Source organism: Ambystoma mexicanum, chromosome 6p (assembly GCF_040938575.1).
Source record: "Ambystoma mexicanum isolate Mex_15411 chromosome 6p, UKY_AmexF1_1, whole genome shotgun sequence".
In the NCBI taxonomy this organism is placed as follows: Eukaryota; Metazoa; Chordata; class Amphibia; order Caudata; family Ambystomatidae; genus Ambystoma; species Ambystoma mexicanum.
The window spans coordinates 698,680,801-698,706,632 of NC_090935.1; positions in this window are offsets into that span (position 1 = coordinate 698,680,801).

Genomic DNA, 25,832 nt, shown 5'->3' on the forward strand with positions numbered 1-25,832 from the left:
CAACCCCAGCAGTATCAAGTGCGTCATCCCCTGCAAAGACATGAAAGAAAAGAAATGGGAACAGGCATTAGCAACATGGAACACAATTAGGGCTGAGAAGCAACAGAAACAGTACTTCATTGACACATGTACCACATGACTATAACCCTCCCATGCATGCACTGTCACTGCGTATGAAGGGGAGGCAAATGGCACACATTGATGAAACCAAGATGGAAGACCAAGAAATTTGCTGCATGCTGCCTAGCAGTATTATCACACATTGGCCTGTGATTGGCATGTCCAATACACATACATGACACATGCCTTCACACAAATGGCATGTATCCTAGCTATGTCACACATGTGATGACAATATGACTGAGAAATGCCTAGTGAAAGTGGTGGAATGCAGACAATCAGCCTGAATGAACAAAGAATAACATGCAACTATGTTGTGACAAGATGACAATTCAAGGGCAACTGGCGTGAGATTGGGCTGAATGTCTACTGTTGCCAAGAAGGGATACTGCAACACCCAAATCCTGGTGCGCAGAATGTATTGGATGAAGCACATGGGTGACCCAAACCACTCAGGCACACACCGCCTCACCTGGCACTCAATCAGAAGCACTCACACACACACCATGCACATGGATGACACACACATGCATGTGCACTCACCGGACAATGCCTCGTAATCTGGCAGGTCTCCCACGCCTTGGATCTGTTCCTCCATGACGTAGGTCCCAGCAACTTACTCATGTGGAGTGAGTTCTATGTCCTCTGCCGGAGACCCACCTCCAGTCACTAGAGTTGCCGCATGACTTGAGGCCAAAACAAAGAGGTGATGGCTGGAAGGTTTAGACTGAATCTTAACCACTGGCATTGCTCGGGGCAACCCTCCAGACCATCGTTCTTCGCCTGCCAAGCCATTACAGAAGGGGAAAGACCATATGCAAATCAGGCCTGGCCCCACCCCAAAAGGGGGAGTCCAGCCCGAACTGCTAGGTCACATCCCTTCTGCACGAGACCACAAGCATCCCTAAACATGTTTCACCCTTGTTGGGGCTCATCAGTGAGGAGTAGCTTGGGTCTCTAGGCCCAGCAGGCACGGGACCCACGTCTGGGCATACCCGTCCCACTCGGGGTGACAAAGCAAAAACAAAGAGGTGATGGCTGGAAGGTTTAGACTGAATCTTAACCACTGGCATTGCTCGGGGCAACCCTCCAGACCATCGTTCTTCGCCTGCCAAGCCATTACAGAAGGGGAAAGACCATATGCAAATCAGGCCTGGCCCCACCCCAAAAGGGGAAGTCCAGCCCGAACTGCTAGGTCACATCCCTTCTGCACGAGACCACAAGCATCCCCAAACATGTTTCACCCTTGTTGGGGCTCATCAGTGAGGAGTAGCTTGGGTCTCTAGGCCCAGCAGGCACGGGACCCACGTCTGGGCATACCCGTCCCACTCGGGGTGACAAAGCAAAAACAAAGAGGTGATGGCTGGAAGGTTTAGACTGAATCTTAACCACTGGCATTGCTCGGGGCAACCCTCCAGACCATCGTTCTTCGCCTGCCAAGCCATTACAGAAGGGGAAAGACCATATGCAAATCAGGCCTGGCCCCACCCCAAAAGGGGAAGTCCAGCCCGAACTGCTAGGTCACATCCCTTCTGCACGAGACCACAAGCATCCCCAAACATGTTTCACCCTTGTTGGGGCTCATCAGTGAGGAGTAGCTTGGGTCTCTAGGCCCAGCAGGCACGGGACCCACGTCTGGGCATACCCGTCCCACTCGGGGTGACAAAGCAAAAACAAAGAGGTGATGGCTGGAAGGTTTAGACTGAATCTTAACCACTGGCATTGCTCGGGGCAACCCTCCAGACCATCGTTCTTCGCCTGCCAAGCCATTACAGAAGGGGAAAGACCATATGCAAATCAGGCCTGGCCCCACCCCAAAAGGGGAAGTCCAGCCCGAACTGCTAGGTCACATCCCTTCTGCACGAGACCACAAGCATCCCCAAACATGTTTCACCCTTGTTGGGGCTCATCAGTGAGGAGTAGCTTGGGTCTCTAGGCCCAGCAGGCACGGGACCCACGTCTGGGCATACCCGTCCCACTCGGGGTGACAAAGCAAAAACAAAGAGGTGATGGCTGGAAGGTTTAGACTGAATCTTAACCACTGGCATTGCTCGGGGCAACCCTCCAGACCATCGTTCTTCGCCTGCCAAGCCATTACAGAAGGGGAAAGACCATATGCAAATCAGGCCTGGCCCCACCCCAAAAGGGGAAGTCCAGCCCGAACTGCTAGGTCACATCCCTTCTGCACGAGACCACAAGCATCCCCAAACATGTTTCACCCTTGTTGGGGCTCATCAGTGAGGAGTAGCTTGGGTCTCTAGGCCCAGCAGGCACGGGACCCACGTCTGGGCATTCCCGTCCCACTCGGGGTGACAAAGCAAAAACAAAGAGGTGATGGCTGGAAGGTTTAGACTGAATCTTAACCACTGGCATTGCTCGGGGCAACCCTCCAGACCATCGTTCTTCGCCTGCCAAGCCATTACAGAAGGGGAAAGACCATATGCAAATCAGGCCTGGCCCCACCCCAAAAGGGGAAGTCCAGCCCGAACTGCTAGGTCACATCCCTTCTGCACGAGACCACAAGCATCCCCAAACATGTTTCACCCTTGTTGGGGCTCATCAGTGAGGAGTAGCTTGGGTCTCTAGGCCCAGCAGGCACGGGACCCACGTCTGGGCATACCCGTCCCACTCGGGGTGACAAAGCAAAAACAAAGAGGTGATGGCTGGAAGGTTTAGACTGAATCTTAACCACTGGCATTGCTCGGGGCAACCCTCCAGACCATCGTTCTTCGCCTGCCAAGCCATTACAGAAGGGGAAAGACCATATGCAAATCAGGCCTGGCCCCACCCCAAAAGGGGAAGTCCAGCCCGAACTGCTAGGTCACATCCCTTCTGCACGAGACCACAAGCATCCCCAAACATGTTTCACCCTTGTTGGGGCTCATCAGTGAGGAGTAGCTTGGGTCTCTAGGCCCAGCAGGCACGGGACCCACGTCTGGGCATACCCGTCCCACTCGGGGTGACAAAGCAAAAACAAAGAGGTGATGGCTGGAAGGTTTAGACTGAATCTTAACCACTGGCATTGCTCGGGGCAACCCTCCAGACCATCGTTCTTCGCCTGCCAAGCCATTACAGAAGGGGAAAGACCATATGCAAATCAGGCCTGGCCCCACCCCAAAAGGGGAAGTCCAGCCCGAACTGCTAGGTCACATCCCTTCTGCACGAGACCACAAGCATCCCCAAACATGTTTCACCCTTGTTGGGGCTCATCAGTGAGGAGTAGCTTGGGTCTCTAGGCCCAGCAGGCACGGGACCCACGTCTGGGCATACCCGTCCCACTCGGGGTGACAAAGCAAAAACAAAGAGGTGATGGCTGGAAGGTTTAGACTGAATCTTAACCACTGGCATTGCTCGGGGCAACCCTCCAGACCATCGTTCTTCGCCTGCCAAGCCATTACAGAAGGGGAAAGACCATATGCAAATCAGGCCTGGCCCCACCCCAAAAGGGGAAGTCCAGCCCGAACTGCTAGGTCACATCCCTTCTGCACGAGACCACAAGCATCCCCAAACATGTTTCACCCTTGTTGGGGCTCTTCAGTGAGGAGTAGCTTGGGTCTCTAGGCCCAGCAGGCACGGGACCCACGTCTGGGCATACCCGTCCCACTCGGGGTGACAAAGCAAAAACAAAGAGGTGATGGCTGGAAGGTTTAGACTGAATCTTAACCACTGGCATTGCTCGGGGCAACCCTCCAGACCATCGTTCTTCGCCTGCCAAGCCATTACAGAAGGGGAAAGACCATATGCAAATCAGGCCTGGCCCCACCCCAAAAGGGGAAGTCCAGCCCGAACTGCTAGGTCACATCCCATGACTTGAGGCCAGCTTTTTCTTTGCCCTGCGCTTAAGGTCATTCCAGCGCTTGTAGCAATCATTAGCTGTGCGCCTCACGAATCCAAGGGCACTTATGAGTTCCGCAATGCTCTGCCAGTGTGCCTGACGTTGTGCAGGTGTGGTCTTGCATCCTGCAGTAATAACCATTTCGCTATCATGTGCGGACAAATACTCCACAAGTGCATCAAGTTCGACCTGATTGAAGCTGGGCTTCCTTGGTAGGCCGGACTGTGTAGCCGTGTCTGGGGCATCAGCCTGTACTGGACGAGCACTCTTCCTCTTCCGCTTGGAAGGTGGTGGTGATACTGAGTGTCCTACGCCGCTCTGGACACTAGGAGCAGGAGCCCCTGTGGAATGTGGGCTGGGAGTGTGGGAATGAACACTCACCATGGGACTTGGTGCAGGCATTAACTGAAGTGTTATGTAGTCAGGGGGAACGTCAGCAGGATGGACTAGGACAGACACTGTCCTGGCTGGGACACTAAGAGCTGGGGTGGATGGAGCCGCAGCTGCCCCTGCAGCCTCCCCACCCTGCCTACTCGGGGCAGCAGATGACATAGCTGCCCCTGATCCACGTGGGCTGGTGACACCAACGTGCACCGCCACACTTGGCCTAGACCTGCTGACCTGGAAGTCAGCCATGGAGTCACCCAGTGCCAGGTCTGGTGCCACAATTGGCTGGTCCAACAAGGGCTGAGCAGGGATGGTGTCAGCCACGTTACCCTCAACCAGGGGGGGACATGTGTGTCCCTGACTGGTCACCCACACATGGGGGGCTAGGGGTACCCTGCAAGTCCTGGCCATGTCCCCTACCGTATCGTACACGGCCACCTCTTGTGGCTCGGCCACCTTTTCCACCCTTACCAGGTGCTCGCCTCCCAACCATGGCACTGATGTTGTTGTGCGTATGGGAGTTGCAGTAATCTATTGTCCTGGGCAATTGGGGGTCAAAGGGGTAGGGTACTAGATGGAATTCGTACCCTAGTGCTCTAGCAAGGCTGTATGTGACCTCTGGGGGGAGATGACGGGTCACGCAACGCACAGGCACCCCGAAAAAGGGAGATAATGTGCACGCAACCCCTCCTAGACCACGTGCGTGGAAATAAAAACCTGCACTACGCTGCACTATGCTGTGGCACCCAGAAACACAACAATGAACGTATGCGTGTCACACGCAGCCTAGACTGACCTCTGAAGGGGTAGGCAACACACGGGGCAAGCACAGATGTCAAATACGTGCGCGACTCACCGTCTGCCAGGAAAAATCGCGTGAAAAATACGCGCGTGAGCGCGTTGGCAACACCCCCGTCAAAAGATGAATTGTACGCTGTCTGAGGAGACAGGACAACAGGAGAAGTGAACGCTGTTTGAGGAAACAGGCCCAGGAAAAAGACAAGAAGACAAAAAGCTGTCGGAGGTAACAGGGAGTACGAACTTGGAACGCCGTGAAGTAAATCGCGTGTGAACCGATAAGAAGTACAGATTTCACCCACTCGCTCTCCACGAAAAGCACGTACAAGGAAATGGCGTTCTACACGTACCTTTTAAACATGCCCACACGTCCAGCGTCACTTCCGCGTGTACGCGCTAAGGCCCCATCCTCCAATTACACAAGCTGACACTCTGACGTGCAGTCATTGGACGTGTAACATGCACCTGTGTACAGGGAAACGCCCGTGCACGCACGTCACAGACGCGCATACGCGCTGGTGGCCTTTGGGCCAATGAATTCGCGTACGTGTGCTGACGTGCTTACGAGCTTAGGCCCTTTCCTCGAATTACACGCAGACGTGCTGGATTTTCACGTGCCAAATCACTCCGTATCAAGCTGGCCACGCGTAAGCACATGGAAGACCACGCTCCTGCCCAGAAGGCCGAATTACTGTCCCCCAGAGCCCCGAGCACGCTCCCAACTGTCATCTGCTGCTGCCTGATTGCCTGCTGCCCACGTGCCCTGCCATTTGCTGCCTGCACATCAGCCAGGGGTGCTGTTGCTGTGACCACCCCTGCTGGAACAGAAGACTCCCGACTGGGATTCCATCGCTCCACAGCCCAGCCCCAGGACCCAGTTGCCCACCCACTCCTGCCTCTGAGGTTGTCATGCCGGGCACTGCAACATCTGGCACCACTGACAACCCACGGCCAGAGAGGCAGAGGGGCACCAGCTTCACTGCCACCAAAGTTGGTGTCCTGGTGGAGCAAGTCCCGGGGCAGTATGATGCCCTCTTCGGAAGTTTGCGCGCCGACAAGGAAGGACGGTCTCGGATCTGGACGGACATCGTGACTGCCATCAACGCGGAGGGGGTGGCAGTCCGCGACTTCCAACATGTCAAGAAGCACTGGGAGGACTTCAGGTCCAGGACCCTCAACAAGGCCCGGCACCTCTTGAAGGCAGCGGATGCTAAGGGGCGCCGGGGCCACTTGTCAGACGATCAGATAAGGGTTCTGGAACGCATATCCCCAGCGCTCCACGTCCAGGTCCTTGAGAGGCAGACCCGTCTGGAGTCGAGCGGTAAGTGTACATGCATCATGATTGTAAGCTGTGCGTGTGGTGATGTGCCAGTAGTGTGCAGGTTGCACATCTGTTTGTTTGGGGCCAAGTATGGGTGGGGGTGTACAGGGCCGTGAGGCTAACACATGCGAGTGCTGTCATGTGTGAGACATGGATGGTGCTTGTGTGTGTAGGCTTGCATGCCAAATGCAGTTTTGTGGGCACACATGTTTGGATGAATGTGTATGTAAGTAGGCATGTTCGTGATGTCACACATGGATGTTGTTTTCAGCTGCATGTATCAGCACTGTGTACATGTGCATGTGTGTGTATTTGACAAGGGTGCAACAGTGATGCAACATGGATGCATGTGACAGCGGGATGTGGAAGCCTGATTGGCAGTTGTGACATGGATGCCGATCTGAACACTGCGACAGTTGGCAGAGGTGTACACATGCATGCAAGTGTGGTGGTGTATGTACATGTGTAGTGCACTCCCTGTGTTGCATGTGATGTCTGGCTTACCTTTGCCTGCTCATGCTGTTGTATGTGTATGTATGGTGCTGGCAGTTGCGATATGGCTGTGGTATGGCTCATGTGTGCAAGTTGAAATGACATGTGTGTTGGCGATTGTGATGCCATGTCTGAGGTTTGCCAATGCCACTCATGTACAAATGTCTTGTGTGTATGTGTCCATCGTACAGTTCCCTGATGCCTGTGTTTTATTTCTCCCTGTCTGCAGCGTCAACTGATGAAGAGGGTGGAGAAGGTGCTCTGGAGCACAGCAGCGGGGATCGCACCGCCAGCCGGAGACGCAAGGCCCGGCTCTCCTCCCAGGTTGTGATCTCGTCGGGGAGTGAGGAGTCCAGTGCCGCGTCCCAGGCCGCAGCTGCCGGGGGGAGGTCCAAGAGGCGGAGGTCGGAGTTGGACTCCTCGGCAGCAGAAGGGGCAGCTGGGACCCCACAGGGCCCAACGGGGGAAGATGGCACGGAGTCATCCAGGTTGGTGGGGGGTTTGGTGGAGGAGGAGGCCGTGCAAGCAACAGAGATGGGGTCTGGAGGTGGGGATTCCACTGGTGCTAGTGGTGCAGTGCAGGACCAGGGACAGGAGGCAGCACAGGCCGCCTCGGAGGTGCCTGTGTGCAATCCTGTCCCTGATCCTGTCACTGCATCATCTTGCACCAGCAAGGATGCCTACGTCCAGACCTGTTTTCAGGCAGGGGATGAGCTCACAACAACTGGCTTTCCTCTGCCTGCGGACGTGGCTATCCGGGTCTGGGTTGAGCCTGTCCTGACTGGTGTGGCATTGTGTCAACGGGCCATGCGAGGTGACCTGCAGTCTTTTCCTGAGGAGACTGCACGTCATCTCGAATGGCTCATTGACCGCGTCGGCCTACTGGGACAGGTCACCCAGGCCGGATTCCTCCGTTTGAGGGGGCTTGCTCTGACCCCCTCCTCAACTGAACCCCCTATGCTCAAGTCGTCCTCCGTGCCATCTTCCCACCCATTAGTCACCTGGGTGCCCTGTGTAGCTGCCTCTGACGGTGCAGCCAGGCTGGTGGAGGAGGCATCCCTGCCACAGTCGGGAGTCGGACGTCCAGCAGGGGTGGCCACATCAAAGACTGCACCCCAGCCGGTAGAGGATGTGCAGGCAGCAGGAGCCAGGGCATGGGCACAGGCACAGCAGCAGCAGCAACGAGGTGGGAGCCATGATGGCTCGGGGCCTTCGACATCGTAGCGGCAGGCATCGGCCGGAGGGCAGGAGGACCCAGGATGGGAAGTGTCTTCCGTGTGGCAGCGGTTGGGCCACGCCATAGATGCGGAGCGGCAGCAGGTGGAAGAGGCACGGCTCACGATGGTCAGGGCGGAGAACTCCATGCGGAGGGCCCTGAGGCGGGCGAAGTGCCTCGAGGCAATCCGCAGGGAGTTGGAGGTGAACATGTCGACGGCCCTGCGGACCCTCGGGGCAATGGAGGAGGACCGCCTCCGGGACATTGAGCAGGAGTTCAATGATGCCCTGGCCCGGAACATCCCGAAGTGAGCCGTCGGACTGGCCCGCTGCCCTTGTAAATAGTTCTGTAGTTAGTGTTAGGTTTCCTTTGGTTTTGCATTTTTTTTGGACCTTTTGGACAATGGACCACATTTTTGTATATAGTTTTTTTTATTAGGTAGTGTTATTAGATAGGTTTCATTTCTTCTGTTGGGATCATGGACCCTGGATTTTTTATCTGTATATAGTTGACTGTTGGATTTTCTATTTTTTTTTAATGATTTACCCATGGAGCAATGGTTTTCGATTTTAATTTTCCATTGGATTTACTTTTGTGAACTGTGGGGCCTGGTGGAGTGTGCCCTACAGTGCTGGGGGGTGGGGGTGCAGGGGGACATGAGTGTGGGCCTGGTGGAGGGTGCCCCACAGTGTTGGGGGCTGAGGTTGCAGGGGGACAGGAGTGGGGGCCTTGTGGAGGGTGCCCCTGGATGCAGGGGGGTGGGGGTGCAGGGGGACAGGAGTGGAGGCCTGGTGGAGGGTGCCCCACAGTTCTGGTAAGTGGGGGTGCTGGGAGACATGTGTGGGGGCCTGGTGGAGGGTGCCCCACAGTGCTGGGTGGTGGGGGTACTGGGAGACATGAGTGGGGGCCTGGTGGAGGGTAGCCCACAGTGCTGGGGGTGGGGGTGCTGGGACACATGAGTTGGACATGAGCGGGGGCCTGGTGGAGGGTGGCCCACAGTGCTGGGGGGTGGGGGTGCTGGGAGACATGAATGGCGGCCTGGTGGAGGGTGCCCCACAGTGCCGGTGGGTGGGGGTGCTGGGAGATATAAGTGGGGGCCTGGTGGAGGGTGCCCCACAGTGCTGGGGGGTGGGGGTGCTGGGAGACATGAGTTGGACATGAGTGGGGGCCTGGTGGAGGGTGCCCCTGGATGCTGGGGGGTGGGGGTGCTGGGAGACATGAGTGTGGGCCTGGTGGAGGGTGCCCCACAGTGCTGGGGGGTGGGTGTGCAGGGGGACATGAGTTGGACATGTGTGGGGGCCTGCTGGCAGGTGCCCCACAGTGCTGGGGGGTGAGGGTGCAGGGGGACATGAGTTGGACATGAGTGGGGGCCTGGTGGAGGGTGCCCCACAGTGCTGGGGGGTTGGGGGTGCTGGGAGACATGAGTGGGGGCCTGGTGGAGGGTGCCTCACAGTGATGGGGGGTGGGGGTGCTGGGAGACATGAGTGGGGGCCTGGTGGAGGGTGGCCCACAGTGCTGGGGGGTGGGGGTGTTGGGAGACATGAGTTGGACATGAGTGGGGGCCTGGTGGAGGGTGGCCCACAGTGCTGGGGGGTGGGGGTGCTGGGAGACATGAGTGGGGACCTGGTGGAGGGTGCCCCACAGTGCTGGGTGTTGGGGGTGCTGGGAGACATGAGTGGGGGCCTGGTGGAGGGTGCCCCACAGTGCTGGGGGGTGGGGGTGCAGGGGGACAGGAGTTGGACATGTGTGGGGGCCTGCTGGCAGGTGCCCCACAGTGCTGGGGGGTGAGGGTGCAGGGGGACATCAGTTGGACATGAGTGGGGGCCTGGTGGAGGGTGTCCCACAGTGCTGGGGGTGGGGGTGCAGGGGGACATGAGTTGGACATGAGTGGGGGCCTGGTGGAGGGTGCCCCACAGTTCTACGGGGTGGGGGTGCTGGGAGACATGAGTGGGGGCCTGGTGGAGGGTGCCCCACAGTGCTGGGGGGTGGGGGTGCAGGGGGACAGGAGTTGGATATGAGTGGGGGCCTGGTGGAGGGTGCCCCACAGTTCTGGGGGGCGGGGGTGCTAGGAGACATGAGTGGGGGCCTGGTGGAGGGTGCCCCACCGTGCTGGGGGGTGGGGGTGCTGGGAGACATGAGTGGGGGCCTGGTGGAGGGTGCCTCACAGTGCTGGGGGGTGGGGGTGCTGGGAGACATGAGTGGGGGCCTGGTGGAGGGTGGCCCACAGTGCTGGGGGGTGGGGGTGTTGGGAGACATGAGTTGGACATGAGTGGGGGCCTGGTGGAGGGTGGCCCACAGTGCTGGGGGGTGGGGTGCTGGGAGACATGAGTGGGGGCCTGGTGGAGGGTGCCCCACAGTGCTGGGGGTTGGGGGTGCTGGGAGACATGAGTGGGGGCCTGGTGGAGGGTGCCCCACAGTGCTGGGGGGTGGGGGTGCAGGGGGACATGAGTTGGACATGTGTGGGGGCCTGCTGGCCGGTGCCCCACAGTGCTGGGGGTGAGGGTGCAGGGGGACATGAGTTGGACATGAGTGGAGGCCTGGTGGAGGGTGCCCCACAGTGCTGGGGGTGGGGGTGCAGGGGGACATGAGTTGGACATGAGTGGGGGCCTGGTGGAGGGTGCCCCACAGTTCTATGGGGTGGGGGTGCTGGGAGACATGAGTGGGGGCCTGGTGGAGGGTGCCCCACAGTGCTGGGGGTGGGGGTGCTGGGAGACATGAGTGGGGGCCTGGTGGACGGTGCCCCACACTGCTGGGGGGTGGGGGTGCTGGGAGACATGAGTGGGGGCCTGGTGGAGGGTGGCCCACAGTGCTGGGGGGTGGGGGTGTTGGGAGACATGAGTTGGACATGAGTGGGGGCCTGGTGGAGGGTGGCCCACAGTGCTGGGGGGTGGGGGTGCTGGGAGACATGAGTGGGGACCTGGTGGAGGGTGCCCCACAGTGCTGGGGGTTGGGGGTGCTGGGAGACATGAGTGGGGGCCTGGTGGAGGGTGCCCCACAGTGCTGGGGGGTGGGGGTGCAGGGGGACAGGGGTTGGACATGTGTGGGGGCCTGCTGGCAGGTGCCCCACAGTGCTGGGGGGTGAGGGTGCAGGGGGACATCAGTTGGACATGAGTGGGGGCCTGGTGGAGGGTGTCCCACAGTGTTGGGGGTGGGGGTGCAGGGGGACATGAGTTGGACATGAGTGGGGGCCTGGTGGAGGGTGCCCCACAGTTCTACGGGGTGGGGGTGCTGGGAGACATGAGTGGGGGCCTGGTGGAGGGTGCCCCACAGTGCTGGGGGGTGGGGGTGCAGGGGGACAGGAGTTGGATATGAGTGGGGGCCTGGTGGAGGGTGCCCCACAGTTCTGGGGGGCGGGGGTGCTAGGAGACATGAGTGGGGGCCTGGTGGAGGGTGCCCCACCGTGCTGGGGGGTGGGGGTGCTGGGAGACATGAGTGGGGGCCTGGTGGAGGGTGCCTCACAGTGCTGGGGGGTGGGGGTGCTGGGAGACATGAGTGGGGGCCTGGTGGAGGGTGGCCCACAGTGCTGGGGGGCGGGGGTGTTGGGAGACATGAGTTGGACATGAGTGGGGGCCTGGTGGAGGGTGCCCCACAGTGCTGGGGGTTGGGGGTGCTGGGAGACATGAGTGGGGGCCTGGTGGAGGGTGCCCCACAGTGCTGGGGGGTGGGGGTGCAGGGGGACATGAGTTGGACATGTGTGGGGGCCTGATGGCCGGTGCCCCACAGTGCTGGGGGTGGGGGTGCAGGGGGACATGAGTTGGACATGAGTGGGGGCCTGGTGGAGGGTGCCCCACAGTTCTATGGGGTGGGGGTGCTGGGAGACATGAGTGGGGGCCTGGTGGAGGGTGCCCCACAGTGCTGGGGGGTGGGGGTGCTGGGAGACATGAGTGGGGGCCTGGTGGAGGGTGGCCCACAGTGCTGGGGGGTGGGGGTGTTGGGAGACATGAGTTGGACATGAGTGGGGGCCTGGTGGAGGGTGGCCCACAGTGCTGGGGGGTGGGGGTGCTGGGAGACATGTGTGGGGGCCTGGTGGAGGGTGCCCCTGGATGCTGGGGGGTGGAGGTGCAGGGGGACATGCGTTGGTGGTGAGTAGTGCAAGGTGACATGTTGGTTGGCTGGGGGGCATGGGCATGGTGGATGGGCTGCCTGCGGGACATGTGCAAGGGTAGTCCCCTGTGGTGTGGGCCGCCTGCAGGGGCCATAGAGGGTGTCAAGTGAACAGCTGGGAGGACCCACATGGCCGATTCACGTGTAGGACTGCCCGGCACCCCCGGAATACACTTAGGCTGCTGGATTCGCGTGTGGAATTTCCCTTGCACCTTGGAATACACGTACCCTGCTGAAATCGCATGTGGAAGTTCCCGCACACCCCGAAATACACGTGCCCAGGGCAATCGCGTGTGGAACTTCCCGCGCACCTTGGAATACACGTACCCTGCTGAATTTGCGTGTTGAACTTCCTGCGCACCCCGAAATACACGTACCCAGGGCAATCGCGTGTGGAACTTCCCACGAACCCCGTAATACACGTACCCTGCTGATATCGCATATGGAAGTTCAGGCGGACCCATAATACACGTTCCCTGATGAATTCGCGTGTCAGACTACACGCGCAACCCTGATATACACGTACACAGGCAAATCGCACTGCTGAGGGGTCGGGGGGTGGTAGAAAGGAGTGGGGGCCTGGTGGAGGGTGCCCCTGGATGCTGGGGGGTGGGGGTACTGGGAGACATGAGTTGGGCATGTGTGGGGGCCTGCTGGCAGGTGCCCCACAGTGCTGGGGGGTGAGGGTGCTGGGAGACATGCGTCGTTGATCAGTAGTGCAAGGTGATATGTGTCTTGGCTGGGGGGCATGGCCATGGTGGATGGGCTGCCTGCGGGACATGAGCAGGGGTGCAGGGTAGTCCCCTGTGGTGTGGGCTGGCTGCAGGGGCCGTGGAGGGTGTAGAGGGAACACCTGGGAGGACCCACATGGCCAATTAACGTGTAGTGCTCCCCGCGCACCCCTGAAATACACGTGCCCTGATGGAATCGAGTGTGATACTTCCCGAGCACCCCTGAAATACACGTACCCTGATGGAATTGCGTGTGATACTTCCCGCGCACTCCTGAAATACATGTACCCTGCTGATTTTGCATGTGATACTTCCCGTGCACCCCTGGAATACACGTGCCCTGATGGAATCGCGTGTGTTACTTCACGCGCACCCCTAATGTACACGCACCCAGGACAATCGCATGTGAATCTTCCCGCGAACCACTGAAATACACGTTCCCCGCTTGGCGTTTGCTGTTTGGCAGCCCTGTGAACTGGTCCAGGGTTAGCGCAGCCCTTTGCGATGAATTGAGAATTTTGATGGCTTTTCCTTGCGCAAGGGCGTTCTTGGGGGCGTAACTGGCGCTGCTGCAGGGTCGCTGCGCCACTCTGCGCCACGGCTGGTTTTGGAGGCTGGAATCCATGAATACGCTGTGCGATGAAATGGATTTTATCGCACGCGGTTGGCGCATTGTATCGCACTGGGACACTGGGCGCCAGCCGCGTGCGCCACTTTTGTGCGAAATTCTATGAATTACCCTGTCAATGTATATGAGAGTATCATAATTCAAACAGTGCACCCATTTCAAGCAATAATACGCCTTTAACCAAAAACAGCAATATTTCCTCCCTCTGAATTAGTGCAAGGCATTTGTGGCAAAGTAGTTTGTTTACCATTAGATCTCAAAGAAAATGTACACACTCTAGGAGTGCAACGACCAATAGATCAATTGTTAATTATGTTAGTAAATGGCGTGCCTACAAAAGACAAAAAAAATTGGCAACAACTTGTGGAATTACATAAAGTTAGACAAGCCCTGCAATTTCTAAAAAACAACAATGAATGCTACAAAGAAATTAATATTGAAGAAAACCTCAGAAAAACCATTGAAATAATTCAAGAGTCACCAGAAACTGGTCAATTTCAACTTCTAAATCCTGCTACAGAATGCAATATTTTAGACCATTATACAATTCATCCTTTATACTCTAAAAACACTATAAATGATGCACTGGAAACGTACCAAATGCGAAAAGCCAAAGGATCTCCAATCAGCATATGGGAAAAGCGAATAGAAGAACGTGCCTTTCCTCTTGGAAAAGGAGGAGGGTACAATGATAGACCCATCAGAATATCGCTCTTTACGAATGTATTCTGACGACCCCAGATTCAGACAAAACATGGAATACATATTCCACCTTCTCTTTGAAAGTGAACTATCAACTCTCTGCTACGGAGTTGCACAAAAATTAAAATCAGGTACCCATTTTCAAAATATGTCAGCTACAAATCTTTTAGCAAACACGTGTGGTACAAAAGAATACTGGTTCCGATGTCACGGAGATCTACGCTGTATGATAAGAAAACTTTTGCAGAATATGCATGGGAAGATGCATGATTTCCTAGGCAAAGCAAACAAAAACAAAACAAACATAGATATAAAAACACCAGGAGAACTCTGCTCTCTAGATCCTGTAAATGTATTAAGACATTTCATTCATCGCTTCAATGCTATGCTTCCCTTTATTTGTAATAAGACTGTTCCTCCCCTCTGAGAAGTTCAACACTTCTTTTGGAGAAAAGAATACCAAGCCAGAGGAGCACCACACATCCACATGCTATTATGAATTAGAGATGCTCCTAAATTTGGTTAGGACAGTGATGCCACTGTTTTGCAGTTCATCCAAAAATATGTCATATAAGAAATCCCTTCACAAACAACACATAATATGTCTCCTAAGAAATCCCTTCACAAACAACACATAGTGACCTTCATGCACACATGAACAGCAACATGAAGAAGAACTCCAGGCCCAACTAGAAGTGGATACTCCCGACACTAGTCATCCATCTGTAACAGGAAGCTAAGGACCACTTGGACAGCTACTAATAGCAAATGAGACAGAATTAGCCATGACAGAAGTCGAAAACACCATGTGTCAGTACGAACAAGCTACAGAAGACTTTGCAGTACTGAAATCACAACTGAACAATGAACAGCATAGCATTTTCCAAGAAGTAGCAAAACAAATTAAACATGGTGTGCAATATGAAAATAAAAACTGTACCTGCCAAGACTACAGACCTATACTGCTATACGTGAGTGTTCAAGCTGGTTCGGGCAAAACATTCTTAATCAAAAGCATCAGCAAGTTCCTCCAACAATTGACAAACAACAAACTGTCAGCTGTTCTAACTGCCCCCACAGGTTTAGCTGCCTACAACATAGGCGGTGACACTTTACACCGATTACTCCTCCTTCTAGTAGAACACCAAAACAAATTAGACTTTTATCAACTTTCTACAGAAGCTGCAATGGAACTACGCAGAGTTTTGAAACAAATGAAAATGCTAATAATAGATGTAGTGAGCATGGTCTCCATCCTAATGGTGGCTTTGATTCACCTCAGATTACAAGAGGTACTCAAAAGCGCTATGAAGATCAAGACAGGCTACAAGTGGGCTCTGGACAAAGTCGAAATCGAAGTAGTTCCAAGCTTTAAATTCGGCGAACAATTCTGCAATGCAAAATTCACTATGGAAAAAACCTCACAGCCCAAATGAAAACTATCGACAGAAAATATGGTAAGTTCTCACTGGTACCAGCGATAGAGTACTACAAAGGCAAGTTAGTACCAACCCTTACCGATGGAATGGGCGCAACCCTGACTATGCCAAACTAAATCTGGAGGAAACTGGAGGGCTACATATGGAAAACGGTACTAGGACTAACCAATTCTACCTCAATGGAGATCATCAGGAGAGAGCTTGGTCTACTCTCCCTGGAAGCGACAGTGCTGCAATGCGCAATGTAGCTGTTTAGGAACACCCTCGTACCTGACAGCCTGCCGATCTACAAAATCATTGCTACCGAAATAGCAAATCGACATCTAACCGTCCTAAACCGGTGGGTAGACAACCTCATAGAGAAGCTAACCGAGATCGCATGCACCGAAGAAAATCTAAAAGATAACCCAGGAAGAGTAAAATCCAAAATGGAAGCCCAGTATTGGATAGAAACCCTCGAGAAAACCCAATCAAATAAACTAGCTAAACATCTCCCTCCAAACTTCAACAGATTAAAAACACATATGGCATATTGCATCAAATTTCCAAACAAACAACCAAGGAAATTATACATGAGAGCTCGCCTAAACCTCCTCCCGACACATGAAATTCTGGCAATCAGTCTACAAGCGAATACCAAAGAATGTAGACTATGTGCCCAGCCAAATAAACCAGAAACAATAATGTCCAGAGTTAAGAGAGATAAGAGCCACATACCTGAACAGCCTCTGCATAGATCTCCCGGGAATGACAGAAGAAGAAGTAACAACATGGTGGAACAGGCTGATGTCAGGGGAGAAAACAAAATGGACAATAGCCACAGTAAAAATCCTGGAAAACACCTTTGATAAGATAGCTATACAGACAGCCATTGTGATTAACTGTCCAGTCGGAGGGGCCGGATGAAAGACCGCAGCCGAACTGACGTCTACCCTTGACTATGCCCACCAGCTCTGGCCCTATCAGTCGCTGTCTCGGTCCTTTCTGTCTGAATCCTCTGCCTCATTTTTGTTGTCCTACTCTTTTTTGCTCTCCTTCTTCCGGGTTTTTTCTTTCTCCATTGGGTGGCTCTTTTAACATGATCTGCAACATTCTTGTAAAAATTGCAAATGCAATTGTACACAAAGTAAAAAAAAAAACGACTTCAAACTGAAACGATAAAGGATCTCACTGCAATTCCTCTAAAGAAAGTAAAAGAAGCTAATCCTTCATCAAGTACCACAACCAACGAAGAATCTACTGCTCAAAGTACCTCAACTAATTCTTCAAAGAAGCAACACACACTCTGAACAAATGACTCAACACACAACTGTCAGGTCCATTCAAATTTTCAAATACAACTGGTGTAAATTGCTACGCAAATGTAGCAATAAATATTCTATTCCAATTGCACCAATTATTGACAACATTTACTTACACAGTACAGACCAATTGTGTTTGCAAATGTTAGTCCTTAATAGAAATGCAACCAACAATCCTGACAACACTTACAGTGTTCATGGAATAAGACAAGAATTGTACTACTGTGCTGGAATGGTCAAATTCACTATAAACCCACAAGAAGATCCACAAGAATTTCTAATGTACTTGCTACAAGTACTGGAAAACAAAAACATATCTATAAATTAAATCTTCCAGATTTCATACATGTGGAAACATACATGCACTCTCTGCAGCCATGTGACACAGGAACAAGTCCCTAATGACTGCTTCATGTATGTATCCATACCTAACTGTGAATCCATTCCATTTCAGCAATTTACACAAAATGCAAACCATGGCAGATTATGTACTACCTGCAATTCAGATAATCGCTCCACCTTACAAATACAGACACATAGTAAATACATAATAGTAATGCTTTTATGTTACAATGCATATGGTACCAAAAACAACAGCTGACTGAATTCACACATGGTCAAGTATCACTTGGTAAGAAAACGTTCGCAACAATAGGTATAATCTACCACGCAGGAGCCACAACCAATGCAGGTCACTACACCGCATATATAAAAAAGAATTGTGGATGGTTAGAATGTAATGATAGTACCATTTCTCTAAAGCAGAGATTACCAGCAAATCGTGTAAACACTTACTTAATATTCTTAAAACCAAAATTTTATTTGTAATCTGTGTATGAACATAAGCAAAGCTTCAACTTCAAAAATATGCACTGTAAAAATATGCCAACAGGTATCTAACTGCCCCAAGATTCTACAACAAGCAAACAGATAAATAAATACCATTAAAATCAAACATGAAATATACAGTTGGCATACGCCAACAGGTATCTAACTGCCCCAACAATTCTGCAACAACCCAACAGATAGATGAATAGCATAAAAGTAGAAATAAACAATTAGAATACGCCAACAGGTTTCTAACTGCCAAAAACATCTGCAACAAACCAACAGATAGAAGATTAGCAAGAAACAAGAAATAAACTGAAAAACAATGAAAGAAATATATTGTACCACAAAATAGAAGTTTTTTTTTAAATCCAGCATGGATTTTTTTTCCCACAGACCCAATGATTTAGAAAACAATCACATAAACTGAGCAAATTGCACAGCGCACTGGTTTGAGCTATAGTACTTGTAAAGTACTAAATATGAGGGTAAGAAAATACAGAAATGTCTATTATGCAATACAATAGCTCATTATGAAATACCTACACTAACATATGATCTTTTCTTTTATCACAGAGATCGAAAAAGAATGTTTGGTCCAATTACCAATGTCATGAAAAAACTGCATACAACCACAAAAAGCTCAACCAGTAAGTATACAATAAATGGACTCAAAAACACCACTGCATAACGCACCCATTCAAGAAAACATCTAACCATACACCACAATCCAAAATGTTTACTTCCATGGGTATCTTATGCCACAGTCCTTGTTACAAACTCTACAATCTTAACTGCATAGCCTAGCCAAAACTTCAAATACAAACTCTACAAATGAAACAATACACAAACTTTTGTGTTGTGGATATTTGATAGGTGTTGGATTCTATGGGTGTGTTATGCGGTGGTGGTTGTGGCCAGGGCCTAGATTCTTGGGTCCCCAAGAAACTCCTACACACCAACACACTCCCCAAAATTGCATTTTGCCTCTGTTCGCCGCCGCGGATGTCCGCGGATCCAAGATGGTGGGCGCATTAAAACAATGTGACGCATCTCACGCCTCACTTCATCCAATCAGCGAACACGTTGCGTGTCCACGGACATGACGCGAGCCGATTAACCAATCAGTGTCCTGTCCGCGAAGCGGACATAGATATCACTAATTGTTTTGCCTTTCATTTTGGTAATTTAAAAAAGAAACTACTGGATGTATTTACACCAAATTAACAAAAGCACACTTTCATGACCAAGCCGCCGCTCCTGCCGCAAATTTGGTGGAAATCCGTCCAGCGATTTGGGCTGTAGGAGTGAGCAAAGTTTTTCCCATTATGTCTGTGGGAAAAAAAGACATTTTGAGACCCCTCTATAACTTTGCCCCCCCCGACCAAACCTCACCAAACTTTGGAAAGATATTCAGAGTAGGCAGCAAAGTTTGGTGAGGAGTTGTCCAGGGGGAGCGAAGTTATAAGCCGCTCAAAATGTGCTCTTCCTATGAGGTGAGCAACTTAACCATAACTACATGGCCGCTACCGCATATATATATATATTCAGGGAAAAAACGTTGTTAAAAGGACGTTAAGGTTCAGTTGCCCTAATAAAAACCTATCAAATTCAGTGCAAAATCTTTGTTAAAGGGACGTTATAGTTACTTTGGACTAATAACAACCTATCCATGTTATGGTTACAAGTAAAACCGAAAAACCCCAGAAATTTGCCAGTTATGGTAAACTAAGCAACTATAACTCACGCCACCACCATGCACTGCAAGGACTAACACCCATACCATCAAAGATGACATCACAAATGTCATTTCTGACATCACTGACGACATCCCCTGTGTATTTACTTTACATAAAAAGTTTGTACAAGGGATTTTTATTAGAATGTTGGCACAAAACTGCCAGGGATCATTGGGAGACATAATATGAGCTACGTAGTTCATTAAGCAATGCATTGCTATAAACACCACTGTATTACAGAATTCTTTCCAATATAGGAACCTACTCATGTAGAAACATAGGCATTGTGTGCAGCATACACAATAGAGGTGCAATATGCATAATCTAGCCTAAGGCCTCTGGCCATGCACCCAAGTGTCTAGGCCCTTGCCACAACCACCACCTTGCATACAAACATCTGCCCACTTACCACAACCCACAAACATAACACAACCACCTGAAGCCCTATCCACTTCAGTTTGCATACTTATAGTACTTCCAGCCAATGGCCAAACTCTTGGATGCATGGCCTCTGCACCCAAGACTCTACTAACTGCCCACAACCAATACATCATAATGCAGTAAACTACCCAAGAATATAGCGAGTGGCCAAAACCCAAACACGTAAAGCATCCACTTGAGGGCCTGTACACTTTTGTACACATAGTATTCCTGTATTTCAACCAATGGACAAACTCCTAGACTGTTGGGTGCATCACCCAAGACTCCAGTACCTCGTCAAAAGCACCACAGTAGCTGGTCACAATCACTGCAGTATAACACAGCCATGCACCCAACAATATGTACACTGCCACAATCCACACACATAAGCCACCCCCTGAGGTCAGATCCACTTCTATACATGCAGTATTTCAGTACCTACAACCAGTCACCACACTCTTCAATGCAATAAGCCAGCTATCTGAGGCCCTGTCCACTTCAGTACAAATAGTATTCCAGTACTTCAACCAGTGGGCACACTCCACGACTCTTGAGTGCATCACCTCCATCCATGTACCTGAGACTCTAGCACCTCGTCAAAAGCACCACAACATAACACAGCCATGCACCCAACAATCTGTACACTAGCCACAACTCACACACATAACCTAGCCACCTGAGACCCTGTTCACTTCTAAACATGCAGTATTCCAGTACGTACAACCAGTCAGCACACGCTTCAATCCAATAAGCCAGCTACCTGAGGCCCTGTCCACTTTTCTACACATACCATTACAGTACTTCAACCAGTAGGCAACTCCTGAACTCCTGAATGCATCTCCTCCAGCCATGCACCAAATACTCTAATAGCTGCTCACAATCACCACAACATAACACAGCCATGCACCAAACAATCTGCACACTGGCCACAACCCACACACATACGCCAGCCACCTGAGGCCCTGTCGACTTTTGTACACATACTATTCCAGTACTTGCAACCAGTGGGCAGACTCTTGGGTGCATGTACACCGGAGTCTAGGGGCATAATACAGCATAATACAACCTATACAAACATCTTCATATCATCTACAATCCACTCCCCTGCCCTAATTAAGCTTGCCTGCAGTCACCACATAAGATGCTAGCCTCAGGACCTATCCTACCCTAATGAAGGCTGCCTGCAGTCACCACAGAAGCTGCTTGCCGCGACACCCCACTATCTTCTTCCACCTAAACAAATACATCATATGAATCATTGTTCACTCCCTCGCCCTTTCCATCCCCTCTTCCCACCGCCAGATACCCCAAAGCATGTTTTCGAGCGCCTGTCGCCACTGTGTTATTCGCAGAAATCCACGGATACAACATGGTGGGCATTTGGAAAATTATGACGCACATCAACGTTAAGTTATGGATATTCAAAGTGTGCACAGATGCCAATATTCTAAATGATTTGATGTTTTTCCCCCTCTTTCTGATGTTTGCATTTACAAAGTCAATAGAAAGAGGGCATCCCAGATTACTCTAATGAGCTAAAGAACATTGTCTGTTCCCAGCTGTTGAGCGTCTCCTGCCTTCATTGCCCTCACATATTTTCCAGCGATAGTCTTAAATGCACTAACTTTCTGTTAGAGAAGGCATTTAGTTTGTAGAGTACCATTATCATATTGCAATTTAGATGTTCCCTTTCGTTCTTATCACCATGAATCCTTGCGCAATATCGTTCCTTTTCAGGAGGTAGGTGCCAAAGGGTGCATGTGCCACTTTTTACAGGTCCCTGCGAGGCATGCAATGATCCAATTGCATAGACTGATATCATGGCTCCTTACCTTAATGCTTCTTGATGGTAAGGCACTATATGTAACTCATGGCTGTTTTTTTGCAGGGTGATCCTGCTACCTCAGTTACTCTGTTTCTCCATTGCACTTACAGACAATGCCAATTGAACTGGGGCCCATGATCGGGTGAATTGCTGCTACACCAGATCTCACTTTGACTTCCAATCCTGTTGCCACCAGTGGGTCTGTGGATAACTGGTGAACGAGTAGATTACCAGTTGACTGCAGACTGCCACTAGAACACAGTTATCTCCTGATAAGGAAATCATGAACTACTGTGGTGTGACGTGCATGCAATTCGAAGGCATTGGAGCGTTGTTACAGGTACACGACTACTAGTGTAATACAGACATAGTTTTGTCGTACAATATCAATGGTAATACAGGTACATTAACCAAGTGACAATTATCATACATAATAAAAAGCAGTAGGGTGGTGTGGCAAGAACACATTCCTGGCGAGTAGATGGAGAGGTTAAGGTTTAGCTGAACAGCTGAATTTTGAGAGCTTTACAAGAATATCCAATAGGATGTATCTGCTCTATCTGGGTGGAGGTCGTTCCAGAATTTAGCAGCAAGGTATGGGAAGCTGGAGCCTCCAGCTTTGTATCTCTTTACTTTGGGAACAATTAGACGATCAGTGTAGGGGGAAGTAGTGGGTTTCGAAGAGTGGGCTTTTTTAATTATTTGGGAGAGGTAAGGTGGTGCTTTGTTGGACAGTCACTTGTGGACAAGTGAGTGTTTTGAAGGTGAAACACTCCTGGATGGGGAGCCAGTGTGCTTCTCTTCTAGCTCTGGAGATGTGCTCTCTTTTCGGGATATTCAGGGCTGTTCTGAGGGAGTTATTCTGGATGACTTGGAGTTTGTGGATGTTTATGGAGGAGGTGCCATTGAATAGGACATTGCAGTCATCGATCCTGGAGCCAATTTTTGCATGGGCAATGGTTAGGTAGTTGTTTTTAGAGAGGAAATGTCTGGCCGCATTCAGGATCTAAGTGGCATAGGCTGCTAAGGAGGCAATGGCGCTTAATTTTCTGGTCACGGTGAGTGAGGCATCCAGGTAGATCCCCAGAGTCTTTGGAGTGTTTGAGATGGGAATTGAGCAGTTATGGAAGGCTGTGTATTAAGTGTTGAGGGTCTTTAGGGTGCTCTGTGGGCTGACAATTAGGATTTCTGTTTTGCCGCTGTTAAGACAAAGATAATTGGCTGCCATCCAGGTCGTCTATATTGTGGAGTAGATCTTGTTATTGGTGTTAGAGTCATCTGTGTAGTTGCCTGAGAGAGGGATCTGGATTTGGGTGTCATTGGCATAGTTGGTATAAGCTATGCCGAGGGAGTCTAAGATGTTGAATAGGGTCTGGTAAATATATTGCATAGTGTTGGGGCAATGCAGTATCCTTGTGGCGCACCACAAGTGATAGAAAAGCCAGAGGCATTAGCAATCTCTGAGAAGACCCTCATGACTCTTCCATCCAGGAAGGATGCTACCCAGGCATTGGCTGAGGGTGAGAAATGAGTGTAAGTGTTGAGGTGGGGGCAGAGGATCTGGTGGTTGACGAGGTCAAATGCCAGAGATAGGTCTAGGAGGAGGAGCAGGGCAGACTTACCCTCCTCCCTAATCTTGTCTAGCTGATTTTGTAGGTCGAGAAGGGCAGATTCAGTACCATGGCCTGGGTGGAAACCGGATTGATGCATAACCAGGATTTGATTGTCCTCCAAGAACTGCTGGATTGTAGGTAGGCTGCTCGGTTCAACATTTTTAGGAGGAAGGGGACAGTGGTGCTAGGCCTATAGTTAGAGGGATTTGCTGGGTCTAGGGATGTTTTTTTTCAGGAAAGGGAGGACCCATGCTTCTTTGAGGCTGGCTGGAACAGTACTTTGAGCGAAGGAGGTGTTTATGATGGCTGTAATGATTGGGGTTAATGAGTCAGCACAATCTTTGATGAGGGATGCAGGGCACATGTCACCTTTGGATTTTGACGGTTTCATACTTTTAATCACTTTTGTAACTTCTGATTTGGAGAGGTCTCTGAAGACGAACTGAGTAGTGGAGGGAATGTTGACAGGAGGAGAGTAGCTTCTGCTAGTGGCCATGGTGACTACATTTAATTGTGCTTGTTGAAAAAGGATTTTCAAGTTCAGTGTGCCAATTTTGCCTAAGAGTGCTGCTTGGATGCCTGAGCACCAAGTCTCATCTTTATTCAGGGTTGTGGGGGTTACTGCTGAGTATTCAAGTTCTCTGTAGATGGTAAACATCTCTTTTGTGCCTGACTTGGCATTGCTGATTCTGGTGTTGAAAAAGTTGGATTTGGCTGTGATTATGGCTGATTTATAGTGTTTGGAATTGTTGGTGAAGTCCTGTTTTGCAGTGTCAGTTGGATTCTTTAGCCACGTTAATTGGGCTTGTTGTTTCAGGGTGCATAGTTCTAGAAGGTCAGGGCTAAGCCATGAGTTACAATGTCTGACTAGTTTCTTTTTATGTGGAACTAGGTGGGCTAATCTGTTCACTGCTTTCAGAGGATTGAAGTGTATGTATCCACGAGATTTGGGGTTGGTGGCGGATGGGGGCTGGAAGCAGGGGCTGCTGAGCAGGGGCAGGATATTGCCTCTGGTGAAATTCTGTGACCTCCATGAAACAGCAGGAGGAAGTGGGTTGGGTAATTATTTGGGGTTTTTGGGCTGTGTGATAGAGAAGTGGATAATATGGTGGTCTGACCAGTGACAGGGTGTGTTGGCAGTAGTGAAGTCTTTGCAGTTGTGGTCGGCAATCCAGTATAGTGTGCATCCTTTATCATGGGTGGGATTGGTAATCCATTGAGTGAAGCCTAGGGTGTCAAAGGTGTCAGATAATGATTTAGCAGGTGGGTCATGGAGGACCCGTTTGACGTCTCCTAACAAGATCATTTTTGAGAAAGCTTTTAGGTTATCCTGCACAATATAAAGTAGATTGGCCTCAAAGTTTAAAGAAGGGCCAGGAGGGCGGTATATGAGGTGGAATGTGATTGTACATGTGGGGGAAGGTGAGAATTTGAGTGATAAAAGGTCTGTATTACCATCAATGGATGAGTTAAATTGTCGGGGTGAATCAATTCTCTAGCAATCATGGAGACTCTGTCTCCCCTCGAGGAGGGTCTGTCATTCTGGAAGATAGTCTACCCGGTGGGTATGGCTATCGATAGGGCAGGTCCAGAGGCTTCATAAAGCCATTTCTCAGTGATGGCTAGTGATTCAAGGTTGTGTTTGGTGATTAGGTCATTGATATCAAGTGCAGGGGTAGGAAGGGAGTGAGCGTTGATCAGGGCGTAGGTCATGAAGTGCTGAGTGTCAATGGGCAAGGTGACAGAGACTGATCTGGGGTGGAGTCTTGTTTCTGAAAGGCTAAGTGGGTAGGTGGGGGAGCTTTGTGGTGTGTTGGTGAGGGTTGGTTGGAGGTGGATGCTGTGTACTGTGGTTGGTTCCTTCCCAATGATGGGAGGAAGAGTGGAGTCACTAAGAGTTTGGGGTTGATGAGGATGGGAGGTTATGGGAGGCTTACAACTCTGAGGGAGGACTTAGTTCTAGAATTCTGTTTGCTGGGGGTGGTGAGGTGGAGGGGTGATGAGTAATGTGTGAAGCGTGTATTTCTGCGGGGTGCAGGGTTGAGAGCGGAGTCTGGATATTTATTGTTAGTTTGCACATTACAATTTTGTGCAGAATTAGAGGTGATATGGGCTTTGTGATTGCCTTCCGGTTTGAGGGGTTCATTGCATGGCGCATGGCTGCAGCTTGAGACCCATCAGGGTTGAAACTGGTATGCATCCTGATGCGAGAGTTCCTTGTTTTCGTTTCCTGTGGTGTGGTTTGGGGTGGTTTGCTGCTGAAGCGTTATCCCAGTCTGAGGTTTCTGAGATAAAGCATCCCGCCCGGTGGACTCGGGAGAACACAACTTGGA